Below are 14,070 nucleotides of genomic sequence, written 5' to 3'. Positions count from 1 at the left end.
ATTATAAAATTTGATCATTATAATAGTCAATAATAGACAATTAGTATAATTGGTTTTTATATGCAATTATATATTGTAGTGTTAAACATTTATTATGATTGTATTTGTATGTGAAATTAAATATTCTATTATTTAAAGAAAATATGATGTACTAAAATTTTGATGATAAAAACCACAGTCATTATAAACAGACGTCATACATTGTAACTCTGTAAATAAATAAATAAAAGTTCTAATGGGTTCAACATATATATGAGAATAATTATATGTAAAATTCGATGGCATTATCAAAAGCTTATGTGGCACAATATTAATTATATATATTATAAATTAAAGATAAATGAATTAGTTTTAAGCAAATAAATTAACTTATTTGTTATGTCATGTTTAAACAAATAAGTTATCATGTAGTCTAAAATAAACAAAAGGCTGAATTGGTAAATCGTTTATTTATTTTTTTTTTTTTGTTATTAAAATCGTTTATTTTATAAAAGATAAGAATTTGGTTTAAATTTAGTTCATAGATTACAATACTAAATACTAGACTAGAAGCTTGGATTTGGCTCCACTGCCAATGTGTCTAGATTTTGTTTATTTATTTTATTTTTATTGGTTGAGTAAGATTTGTGCCTAGAATTGAACCGGTAATTGGTTTGGGCAATTCATGAACGTCGATGTCAAAAGTAAAGATAAGAAGATAGGGTCTCGTATCTATCACGCATAAAGACTTGTTTGTTTGCCCATCCAAAAAAAAAAAAAGACTTGTTTGTTTTTTGCCTAAATTTTCTTTCACTGCAATATACTAGTATTTCTCACCATTTTCATTACTTTAATAATTGAGATTTTTTTTTTTTTTTTTTTTCCTGCTAGATACACTATTATTAGTCAAATTCACGCCTCTTCAATATCAGTAAAGGTCATCTCATTGGGATTTAAATGATCACACGGTTGTTATTGGAGAACTCGTAATAATTCATATACATGTAGCTCAATTTTCCAAATAATAGTCTCTTTCTTTTATAAAGATGCATGAATATGCTTTATTTCTATTTTTTTGGGGGGAGAGGAATAAAACACGAATATGCTGTTGTTGGTTGGTTGTCGGCTTTTTAAAACCGTAGGATTCTAATGAATGATTAGACACTTTTCCTTTGTTTTTTTATTTATTTATTTTATAATTAGATTAATTAGCCACTTTTCCTAACCATGCTTTGTTGTTGTTAGTGCAAACAAACAATGATTAAGTCGAAATTGAATTGGATTTCTATGCAGTGTGAGACAGATTGTTTTACCCCACAGCGGCGGCTATCTCTTTCTCTCAAAAAAAGAAAACAGAACTACAATACGGTGGGGCTTACCCTCCATGGAACAAGTATGTACATTGTAAAAACTTTTTACATTTTTAAATTAAGCAAGTTTAATATAACTTTTGCCTTTTTGGTTTGTTTAAAGCTCATCCAAATGCACAACGTGTTCACTAAAATTCATAAATGAATCATGGTTCATATTATATTTAGAAGGAATTTATTAACGTGTATCCTTAGGGCATATATTAATAATCAATTTTAAGAAATTTTTTTATAAAAAAATGAAAAAATAATTCATTATTTTGACAGCTTTTTTAATTTTTTATAAAAAATTTCTCAAACTGTTTTAACCAGACTATTTAGAAACAGACAAACTCTTCAAAGATTTGTAGTGTAAGTCTATAACAGTTTGTAGATACCGATGTTCTTGCTACTACAATACTTGAGAAATGGAAACAAATAAAATAAAATGAAAAGGAAAGAAAACTAAAGTTTTTTAAATAAAGCAATTTTTTTACTTTTTAAAATAAAATAATTTAATAGTTAGAGAATAAATATTTTTAATTTTAAACATTTTTGTTGCAAACACAAGAAATTAAGTACAAATGTATATTTACTTGTTCAATTATAATTTGAACAGAGCCCATCATTTCCGCCCCACTCTAAAAGAAAAAAGTATAAAAGTGTAATATTGAAAAACTAGTTTACCAAAATATTGAAAAGCTAGATCGGTATAGAGACATGTATTTTGGAATAATTGAGTGTCAATATCATAGGCTTCAATGCTTCATATCCCAGTATCGTGTCACAGAAGCCTTAACCTAAAGGAACATTAGGTTAGACACGAGTCACGAGAATTTAAAGAACCAGCAGAATTCTTCTGAAAGGTGTAGAGTTGTTCCATAAAGGTAGGTGCAAAGGAAAAATAATTGAGGATAACATGCAAGGATTGAGGATTCTTTACTGCTATTCAGCAAAAAAAAAAAAAGGATTCTTTACTGCTAGTCACAAGTTATAAATATGCCTCGTACCTAGCATTAGCAATGGGTTTCTGAAAGGAAATCCATTTACTGAGTAATTCTAACGGATGATGGAATCCTCCACAAAATGATACGACAATTCAAGCTTTAAGAGCATTTCCACGTAGTTCTAATCAAAATTTTACAAAAAATATAAAACTATACGTAGTATAAAAATTTATGTTTTTTTTAAGTTTTTTTTTTTTTTTTTTTTTTTTTTTTTTTTTTTTTTTTTTTTCATTTTGTAAACCACTTCATATTAGATTATTTATTTTACACTACATTTCATTAAAATATCAATTTTTTATTTTTTTTTTAAAGGTTTTGATTAACGTATACCCTTAGGATATTTGTTAGCCGGTTATGTTAACGGGTGCCCATAGAACAATTGTTAATAAATCATTTTAGAAAAATTTTAATATCATTTTTATGAAAAATATAAAAAACTGTAACAAAATATATAAAAAAAATTAGTTATTTTTTATTTTCCTATAAAAAAATTAAAAAAAAAATTATAAACAAGTGCTCTCAGAACATTTGTTAACTTTTCCCATTTTATAATTATTTATCTTTTTTCACACACAACAACCATCATTCACTATCTTCTTTGACCCTCGAAATACGTAAAAGAATAATAAAAAACTAAATGCAAAAATTAAAAGTGTAAAAGCAACTGCATTAGTTATTCAAAAATAGAAATATGTTAGTTTTACACATTTTACCCAAAAAATACACCCACATCAGTGCTTTTATAACTTTTTATATATCCAAAAGTGCTACTATAGCTTTCTATATATTGTTTTAATATTTTTTTCTCTCCCCTCACATTCTCTCTCTTCCCCTGACTCTCTCTCTCTCTCTCTCTTCAACCCATAATCTCTACAATCGATCAACGCAACCCAGCACCGCCAACAACACATAGACGTAGCACCGCAACCCAGTACCACCAACCACACATAGACCCACAACTGCAAACAAACCCACCACCGCAAATAGACCCATCATCACAACATTACAATGCATAAAAACCTGACCACAAAATCAATCAAAAGTCAAACACACCTACACACGGACACATCAATAGAGACAGAGAAAGCATTGTTGCGAACTTGTGGCTATGAGTTGGTGCTTGGAAGTCGATTGGAACGAGTCTTGTTGCCTGTGGAGGAGATCGGAGTTTTTGGGTCAACTAGAACAAATCTCTGTGCTTGTGGATTGGTGCTTGTGGTGGTTTAAGGGTTTGAGTAGAGGGAGAGATGTCTAACCGTGAGGGAGAGAAGGAGAGGCGATTTCAACCAAGAGGGAGAGAGGGAGAGGCAAGTTTTCATCCATAGAGGCTACGGTGTCTTCAAGAATGGAGAGAGAGAGTTTTCAAATTAGTTAAAAGGGTGTTGAGAGAAATAATAATAATAAAAAAAGTGAGGAAAATGATTATTTAAATAAAATGGATAGTAGAATAGACAAACTGATGTGGGAGTTTTGGATAAATGGGTATGTAAAATAGAAAAAGTGGGTTCTTATACTAAAATAGATAGAAAAATTTACATGGTTACTGTAACAACCATGTATTTTTACACAATTTTGCATAGTTTGATATGGGTGAACTTTTTTAATTGGTTAATTAAAATAAATTTTGCATAGTTTGATGTGGGTAAATTTTTAATTTTTTTTTAGAAACAAACACACACACACAAGGAAGAGGGAAAGGGGTTCTAACACAAAAGTACACCACAACTCCACTCAAAAGTCATGGTAACTTTTAAAGGAAGGTGGGGCAAGTTATACTACACACAACACACTCTCTTAAGCAATGTGAGACAATTACCCATTCTTTTTTCTAAGAAACAAATACACACACACAAGGGAGAGGGAAAGGGAGGTAAATTTTTTAATTGGTTAATTAAAATATGGTACTTTTTTCTATTATACAAGCACTTATACAAGTGCTCTAAGGGACAAAGCTTCCCTCTAGTGCATGGTCCACCTTGTGGACATATAATCAATTTTGGACATGTGTGTAATTTATGTCAGGTACAATCTATTGGCTTACTATACTTAAAGCCAAACCCCTAACTAAGTAGGCATTTCACACACACACACACACACACACACACACACACACACACACACACACACACACACACACACACACACACACACACACACACACACACACACACACACACAAAAATTCCCTAAGTAGCTATGCCAAGCCTAGTATTTGTGTAGTAGCTATGCCAAGCCTAGTATTTGTGTAGCTAACAATTTTACCATGATGAACATGGCTTATAGGTGCAATCAGGCTACGTATCCTGTTGTCCTATTTAAGTGTTTGTATTAGGCATTTGAAACACTTTACCATCTGTTTGGATAAGAAGAAAAAAAAAAATTAATTCCTTTGAAATTTTCGAAAGAAAGAATTTACATTCCTATCATTTCAAATCTCATCCATCACAAATTTCATTGTTGGATATAGCTCAAATATAACTAGAATTTGTAAATCTTTGTGTAAGGACACGATTTTGTGACGAACCTAAACAGTATTGGGTTCCCACGTAAAAGGCCCAGACAATATGATTTGTAGAGCGTGGGTGTAAAGAACTAGGTTAACTGTGGTATCTCCTCCAAAGATTTACTCTCAAGTACGTTCAAAGTTTAAAGTTGGTATAATGAATGTTTTTCTTTAGTGACTAGTGCAACTCTCTCTTTCTTCTCTTACTTTCTTCTCTCTAGTTTATGTCTGTTCTTCTCTTTTCCTTCTCTGTCCCGATCCTCTTCTTCATGTTCTTCTTTTAGTTTATATACTCCCATTTGCGCTCCATCCTCGCCACACACGTGTAGGTTGTGTCCGGAGGATTTCTTTCTGTCCCATCTGGCACCTCTTGGAACTTCCTATGGGCAGCTGTAAAGCTGCTTCCCTACTGTTCAGGTATCACCTCCACATTAATGCGGCCAGAGAGTTGGTTGAGAGGTCATTAATGCGGAGGCAGCTGTAGTTTCAGATATTTGTTTGTCTTATCTCTTTCATCTTTAGTCGGCTACTCTATCCTTTGCGATGACCTAATTCTGAGATCTGATCGCAGTGAGACCACGTCCTGATCGTCCTCGGACGCGTACTGCCGAGGAGCATGGTGTCCTCGGACGGGTATACGGCCTCGGATGGACCACTGGCCTAACAATTCTGAACCAATTCTGAACCTTATGGGTCCATTAATCGAACGATCCCCACACTTTGCATATACATTGAGTTAACTAATTTCATATCAATAACTCAGTAATCATGTCAACATAAACAAATAGAAATCTTCAGCGTCGATTTTGATATCGCCATCACCATTATTAGTATCGACAATTGTTCCTGCTAGTGCTCTTCTGGCTCTAGTGTTAACGCGAAATAATAAGGTTCTAGCTCTAGCTCTAAGCATGAAACAATGTAGTACTAGTTCCAATCCTTTTGAATGAAACAACTTAAGGTTCTAATCGTAATGTTGTTTGATTCCATATGCTCTAAATCCCTCTCTTTGTTTGAAAGAAAGTCTCTCAACGTCAAATTTTCGAAAATGACATCCATCTAGGCATCACTTGTAGTTGGAATTTAAAGCCTACAAGTTCTAGGAGAAATTTACATTTTTCATTCTTAATATTTGTTAAACACATAATTAAATTGTAAGTTGTAGAATTTGAAAATGCCTACTTTGCCCAAATTCAGTTATAAATAGTAATACCACGCCCAAACACACAATAACTAAGGTATTTAAGCAAAAAATTTCTTTTAAAATTGGAAAACCTCTTTAAGTCAAAGTCGAAATTCAGGCTTCAGTATTAAAGCTTTTTAATGTATTCTTTTTATTATTATTATATAGAAATAAGGCTAAAATTAACTTTAGTCTTTTGACTTTTACTTCAATTGTCAATATAGTCCATAAGTTTAATTTTTTATCAATTTAATCCCTTAGTTTGCAAAAATGAGTCAATATAGTCTTTTCATTTAAATTTGTTAGTAAATGGGTTACTTAAACATTCTTTTTATTATTATTAAAATTGTAATAGAAAATATTCATGAGATGTATCATTTAGTAGATCTTAATATTTGCTGAGTATTATTAAAAAAATTAAAATTATGAAATGTTTAAATGGCTTCATTGATATCAGATTTTGACATAAGGAGTTAAGGACCAAATTAATTCATTTTGATAAAATGGAAAATGAAATTGATAAAAATTAAACTTTAAAGAATAATTTGACAATTGAAGTAAAAGTCAATGGACTAAAAGCCTAGAAATAATAAATTGACATAGATATCCATACTTATTTTTTAAAATAACACTTAATATTGTCTTTCATTTTAAGAGAGATACAGAGCTAATAATAATAATAAGCCACCACAGTTTAGCATTATGAAATCATAAAGTAATAAAATATTAAATTAATAACACAGGATTTGGTGAGCTTCTAAATTCAACACTTTGAGCATCAGCTTCCATTACAAACTTTAACCAAATCTTACCACGAAAGTAAATCAATAAACTTGAAGGGAGAATGTTAATCGATGATTTAAGAGTATTAGTTTATAAAATATTTTTAGAAATTTTTTATAAGAAAAGAAAAAAAAATTATTTTTTACGGTTTTTTATATTTTTCATGAGAGTGACGTCAAGACTTTCTAAAAGAAATTAAATTTTGTAAGGATGCGGTGCCCCATTCAATCCTAACATGTCACATTATCTTACTATATATCTAAGAATAAGCACAACCACACCCAATCAATCCTAATACCCATATATAAATTCAACCATACTGGAAGTTTATTGAAATGTTATTAGATATAATAAGATGTATTAAAATTTAAGTAAAATACTTGTAAGGACGCGATTCGTGACGGACCGTAACAGTGTCGGGTTCGCACGTGAAAAGGCCCCTAACAATATCATTTGTAGAGCGTGGGTTTGGAAGGCTAGGCCTTGTTCGATAGGCGGTGGGTTTTTCACGGTGTTCGTATGAACTTAAACTTTCCTACACCCCTGGAGTCTTTCTCCTGGAGGTGGGCTGGGAGGCCCTGGTTTCTGGCCATTTTTCCCAACCCCCTCTTAGGTTACTTCTTTTTCCTTTTATATTCGCCTGCGTTCATTGTCCTTCGTCCACGTATAGGGTCAATCTTTCCAAAATTGATACTTGTCCCATCAGCCTATCCCCCAAAGTCGTTGGGGATGGTTGTAAAAGCCAAAGAATGCGGCTCTGTCAGGTTCAGAGTATTAAATGGCAATAACAGCAGCTTTCCCTGGATATTTTAGATCTTTTGTCCTGGTTTCGGTCCTATACCGTTTCTGCCCTCCTTTCAGAGGGGGAACTTTGGGTCTGCCGAGGACTGAGCCGTCCTCGGCGATGTCCATAGGCTATTTGGTCGAGTTTGGGCCATAGCCCTCCTCGGCTTGGGCCTTTGGATTTTCCCCAGGTAAATGGGCCCGGCCCGTAAATCGTTTGGGCCCCACAATAGCCCCTCAAAACCCGGCTGTCCAACCTCTTGGTTGGAAAGGGGGGTTTTGGTGATGCCAAACCTCTCCTGTGGCCCAATCTATTCGGCCTATTAAACATGCTGGCGGTTCCTCATATGCCCAAGAGATTCACCGGTCTACGAGATAGTTTTTAATTTCGCGCTTGATGCATTCTTATCGCTTGGGGTATTCAAAACGCGCTTTGAATAATCACTATTTACGAGACTACTTTAATTCGACGGTTTATTTTGATGGGGTGGAGAAGCGGAACCGGCGTGTTTGGGTTTGCTGATTCCTTTGGAGATCTGAACTTATTAAATGCCCCCCGCTCCGCCCTCTGTATAAGTAGGACAGGAGGAGGTGATTGTTTTTACCAAAAATCCCTTTTCATCCTCCTGCGACTCTGGAATACTTAGCCTCCCTTAAGATTCGATTTACTCGCCGGTTTATACACTTAATCGTAAAATACTTTACCATAACAACAAGGGATGCAAAAGTCCCACCCCTCCCAAAAACGCCACGTTCCGATAAAGCTTATCATGGCTCGATCGGGACAAGGATAGCGAAGACTCAAAATCAACCTCATCCTTCTTTCAGTCAAAATCCGAAGCAGGGACTCGTCACGTCAAACTTTCGACGTGACTGAGTCGAGAACACCCAAGATCGTTACCATCCGGCTCCTCACGAGCGTACCTAATATGGCACCGGCGTGTTAGGAGTCAGGGCGGAGGCAGGGGCTAAGTGCTTCTGCTTCTCCCTCTTTTGCTCCTTGGTGCCCTTCCCCTCCCTCTTCTTATTGTCTTCCCAGCACCAGTTCCGCCCTGGTGCTGTTTCTTTTCTATCTTTTGTTCCTCTCTTTGTCTCTTCATCTCTCTCTCTTCTTCTCCTCCTTCTTTACTCATGTCCTCCATCTTCTTTATTCATCCCCCTCATCTTCGTCATTGATTTCTTCCTTACTATTTCCTTCTTCTTCATTCATTTTCTTTTTTAAAGTGAGTCCCTCTCTCAGTATGAGCAGCAATGAGGCAGAGATTGGAGAAACTTTGAAGACGAGTTTAAAAGACGCTTGACAGTTTGCTTTTTTGTACTACAGATGTAATGGTTGCTTAGGCAGTTTACATTTTGTATAGGCTCGTTTGAGCCCCTTTTTGTATGTTGTAATGATTTTTTTTTTTTTATATTAATAAAAATTGTTGTCTACCTTATTTCGCATGTTATGTCTCTATGTTTTCATAAATTTGCAAGCGCTGCTCGGCACAATAATATAGCATCTAAATCAATGACGACTAAGACCAAAATATTTGATAATAAAATGATGTCGCCATAACTTTAATAGAAGTGCTTGGCACAATAAGGCCGATCCGTAAAAAAATAATACTCACCCGGAACCAGCCGAGGAGAGAACCGAAGGCTTGATGCCGTGTGAGAAATAGCCGTCCGAGGACATATCCCCTACCAAATGAATAGCCCTCTTATACGACTAAATGCTGGGGCGTTCCACCCCTTTCCTTACACCTTTATTGGCCTTAACATTCTATGGTGTTTAAGCCGTGGATGAAGTGACCTGACATTTTGACCAAGTAACCTTTCTTATGAGAGTCAAACCTTTTCTTATCCAAGTATTTGGTTTTCCTATAGGCTTGAGTCCGAGGACCATGTAAGGCCTTGGTTCTGTCCAATAACTTGTAATTTTTATAATTTTTCGTGCTGGGCCTCCCCATAGGCTTGAGTCCGAGGACCATACAAGGCCTTGGTTCTGCCTAAAAACTTGTAATTTTTATAATTTTTCGTGCTTGGCTTCCCCATAGGCTTGAGTCCGAGGACCATACAAGGCCTTGGTTCTGTCCAAAAACTTGTAATTTTTATAATTTTTCGTACTTGGCTTCCCCATAGGCTTGAGTCCGAGGACCACACAAGGCCTTGGTTCTGCCCAAAAACTTGTAATTTTTATAATTTTTCGTACTTGGCTTCCCCATAGGCTTGAGTCCGAGGACCATACAAGGCCTTGGTTCTGCCCAAAAACTTGTAATTTTTATAATTTTTCGTACTTGGCTTCCCCATAGGCTTGAGTCCGAGGACCATACAAGGCCTTGGTTCTGCCCAAAAACTTGTAATTTTTATAATTTTTCGTACTTGGCTTCCCCATAGGCTTGAGTCCGAGGACCATACAAGGCCTTGGTTCTGCCCAAAAACTTGTAATTTTTATAATTTTTCGTACTTGGCTTCCCCATAGGCTTGAGTCCGAGGACCATACAAGGCCTTGGTTCTGCCCAAAAACTTGTAATTTTTATAATTTTTCGTACTTGGCTTCCCCATAGGCTTGAGTCCGAGGACCATACAAGGCCTTGGTTCTGTCCCTGGGCCCATATGCCGAACGGGCCTGGGCCGCGAATTTACTGGGCCCACAAATTAAGAGGTGTTTCCATAACTTTTGATCACGCGGTACCTTTTGGCGTCCCAGTGTTCGAGGTGCACCTTCTCGAGACTCCTTTAACCTCAGGGTTGCAGACGACGTTGGAAGTCGAGCCAGAGACGTTTTGTCTGTAGCGTTCCTTGGGACGCTGCGCGAATTAAATGCCACCACCTTATCTTTTAACATAAATAGGAGAGAAAGTTGCTCCTTTTCACACACAAATCCTTCAGATTCCTCCCTTAGTTCATCATGCTTGAGGCAGAGATTGGGAAAAAGGAGCTCCCTCCGCCACAAAGGCGTCATGTCCCCCCGAGACTCAGAGTAGGGAGGTACGGGCCAAGGAGGTGCAAGTTCAAGGGAGCATTCCATTTCGTCATAGGGGAGGGGGTCCTCTTCCCTCTTTTAGTCAAAATCCGAAGCAGGTTCTGGTCATGCCAGTTTTTCGGTATGTCCAAAGAAGGAATTTCCACCATCAGCACTGTCTACCTTGTGGCAAGCAAATTCTTGTGGGGGCTTCCCAACCTCAAGCTCCTAGCAACTTTTCTGTAGATGGTGTTAGCCTGAGGTCAGGTTCTTTGGCTGCCTGAGTTATGGGCATGCAGAGGTGTCGAGGAATGGTTTCCTTAGACAATAACTTGGCGCAGTAGCCAACCTCTCCTCTGAGCTGTCCCCACGGCCTTCTCTCCACTTGCTTGTATTTTCCTTTACTTATGTGGTCAGCTTTAGTGTAAGCTTGTTTCAGCTTTTCATTGTACACTGTACTGTTCCTTTGTCTTAATAAAATATGTGCCTATTTCTCCATACATATCTTTCTTCTCCGTAACAACTACTTTATGCATGAATATTAAATGCAAGCTTGCCCTTAAGGATATTCCAGGCAGAAAAAATGCTTTAACACGGGTTCCTACTAATTTAAACTCACAAATATTATCAAGTATAACAATGGTAACTTTCAATAAATTAAATTCTTGGAACTAACCGGGATAAGCGTTGAGTACTACGCGATGCATGTTAGACCAATGTCCGAGAACGATAATCTCTAAATAATTCGTCTGAAAGGGTAGCTAAGTAGCGAGGGACTCTGGTTGTGCTTTTGGGGCAATATGTTGCGCCGTATCGCATCAACCCCTTTGATACTGGGGATCCGAGGGTAGACCGAGGAATCCGCGCAATCAAGATATTAACCCGTCTGCTAACGCGGAGTTCTCTTCGGAGGGATTTCGAGGTTTACGGGCCATAGTTTTTTCTTTAAATAGTTGGTTCCTCATCCAAGTAGTTGGTTTCCCCTGAGGCTTGGGTCCGAGGACCATGCAATGCCTTGGTTCTGTCCAAAACCTAGTTTTCCACATCCAGGTAGTTGGTTTCCCCTGAGGCTTGGGTCCGAGGACCATGCAATGCCTTGGTTCTGTCCAAAACCTAATTTTCCACATCCAGGTAGTTGGTTTCCCCTGAGGCTTTTCCCATAGGCTTGAGTTCGAGGACCATGCAATGCCTTGATTCTGTCCAAAACCTAGTTTTCCTCATCCAGGTAGTTGGTTTTCCCTTGAGGCTTGGGTCCGAGGACCATGCAATGCCTTGGTTCTGTCCAAAACCTAGTTTTCCACATCCAGGTAGTTGGTTTCCCCAGAGGCTTGAGTCCGTGGACCATGCAATGCCTTGGTTCTGTCCAAAACCTAGTTTTCCACATCCAGGTAGTTGGTTTCCCCTGAGGCTTGGGTCCGAGGACCATGCAATGCCTTGGTTCTGTCCAAAACCTAGTTTTCCACATCCAGGTAGTTGGTTTCCCCTGAGGCTTGGGTCCGTGGACCATGCAATGCCTTGGTTCTGTCCAAAACCTAATTTTCCACATCCAGGTAGTTGGTTTCCCCTGAGGCTTGAGTCCGGTGGACCATGCAATGCCTTGGTTCTGTCCAAAACCTAGTTTTCTCATTGTGTGGGATCTTGGCTTTAGGGGAGTTAGCTCCTCGGCCAAGCCCCTAGAGTTTATCCATACGGTTAACGTTACAAGGTACCTAGTTTACTCTTTACAGGGGACCTTGGCTTTAAGGGAGTTGGCTCCCCAACCAAGCCCCTAATCAAGAAACACAGCCCCTAACAGAACTTTATACTAGAACTCTATAACCGACGGTTAGATATAACGAAGAAGCTCCATCGACCCACTTCCTATACCAACACACAAGCCTTTCCCACAGACGGCGCCAATTGTAAGGACGCGATTCGTGACGGACCGTAACAGTGTCGGGTTCGCACGTGAAAAGGCCCCTAACAATATCATTTGTAGAGCGTGGGTTTGGAAGGCTAGGCCTTGTTCGATAGGCGGTGGGTTTTTCACGGTGTTCGTATGAACTTAAGCTTTCCTACACCCCTGAAGTCTTTCTCCTGGAGGTGGGCTGGGAGGCCTTGGTTTCTGGCCATTTTTCCCAACCCCCTCTTAGGTTACTTCTTTTTCCTTTTATATTCGCCTGCGTTCATTGTCCTTCGTCCACGTATAGGGTCAATCTTTCCAAAATTGATACTTGTCCCATCAGCCTATCCCCCAAAGTCGTTGGGGATGGTTGTAAAAGCCAAAGAATGCGGCTCTGTCAGGTTCAGAGTATTAAATGGCAATAACAGCAGCTTTCCCTGGATATTTTAGATCTTTTGTCCTGGTTTCGGTCCTATACTGTTTCTGCCCTCCTTTTAGAGGGGGAACTTTGGGTCTGCCGAGGACTGAGCCGTCCTCGGCGATGTCCATAGGCTATTTGGTCGAGTTTGAGCCATAGCCCTCCTCGGCTTGGGCCTTTGGATTTTCCCCAGGTAAATGGGCCCGGCCCGTAAATCGTTTGGGCCCCACAATACTGATATGACAATTTCTTATTAGACGGTGTAAAACATCCAACCCATTAATGATCCCCAAACTTAAAATTTATTACAACTGAATTTCATTTAATGGATCAATACTAAAAAAAAGTTTTAAATTTATAAAGTAGGAACAATGAAACAACGAATAGTGTATTAAAGTACACTTGAAGGTGTTTATCAAAAAAAAAAAGTACACTTGAAGGTTGAAAGGTCCAGATTTCCTGTTTGTCTTAAATTTGTTTTTAAAACTTTAAGGACCCTTTTAAAATTCTTCAGAGAAACTAAAAGACTTTTAACCCTTTAAAACACTTTTCGCAGCCCTACTCAAAATCTCTGCAACTGTAAAGATCTATATAATTAGTACCCTTACTTGACTTTTGCTTTACCTTTCAAGACCCGACCGTGCCATCAAAATGTTTTTTATTCTTTCTGTGCCGTGTCAAACTAATTATGCCAATGCATAAAAAGACGACCAAAACAACGTTATCGGTCTGCGTTTTTTCTCTTTGGTTAGGTACTTGTGCCAAATTTGATAGGTGTTGGAGTTTTGTTTGTTGATGTTAATTATATGTGTAACCTGGACGACTTCAGCTTGACCACTTCTTTGTTGCAAGTCTACTCTTTTCTTCTATTTCTCATTATCACTCACTCCACTAACAAATTTGAATATAATTTCAGAATTGAGATGCCAATTTGCCATTAGCTCCATCATCGAACAGGTGCACATTACCAATCTGAACTCGTCGTACCATCATAGCCTATAGAATTTTTACAGTTAACAAAAGCTTGCAAGAAAGCGATCTCAAATCTTACTTTAAATATTATCATAAACCATGTCAACGGTCCATTGTTCAGTCCTAATTCTCATTGACGTCTTTTCAGTCCCTTCCCACAAGTCATGGGATAATTTATAAAATATGGTTCTAATAAGTGTTTTGTTGTTTTGTTGACAAACTTGTGATTAGGGCAAAATGTAGATGAAATATAGTATTGATTAG

Source organism: Quercus lobata, chromosome 7 (genome assembly GCF_001633185.2).
Source record: "Quercus lobata isolate SW786 chromosome 7, ValleyOak3.0 Primary Assembly, whole genome shotgun sequence".
In the NCBI taxonomy this organism is placed as follows: domain Eukaryota; kingdom Viridiplantae; phylum Streptophyta; class Magnoliopsida; order Fagales; family Fagaceae; genus Quercus; species Quercus lobata.
Note: the sequence above shows the minus strand (reverse complement) of the source record.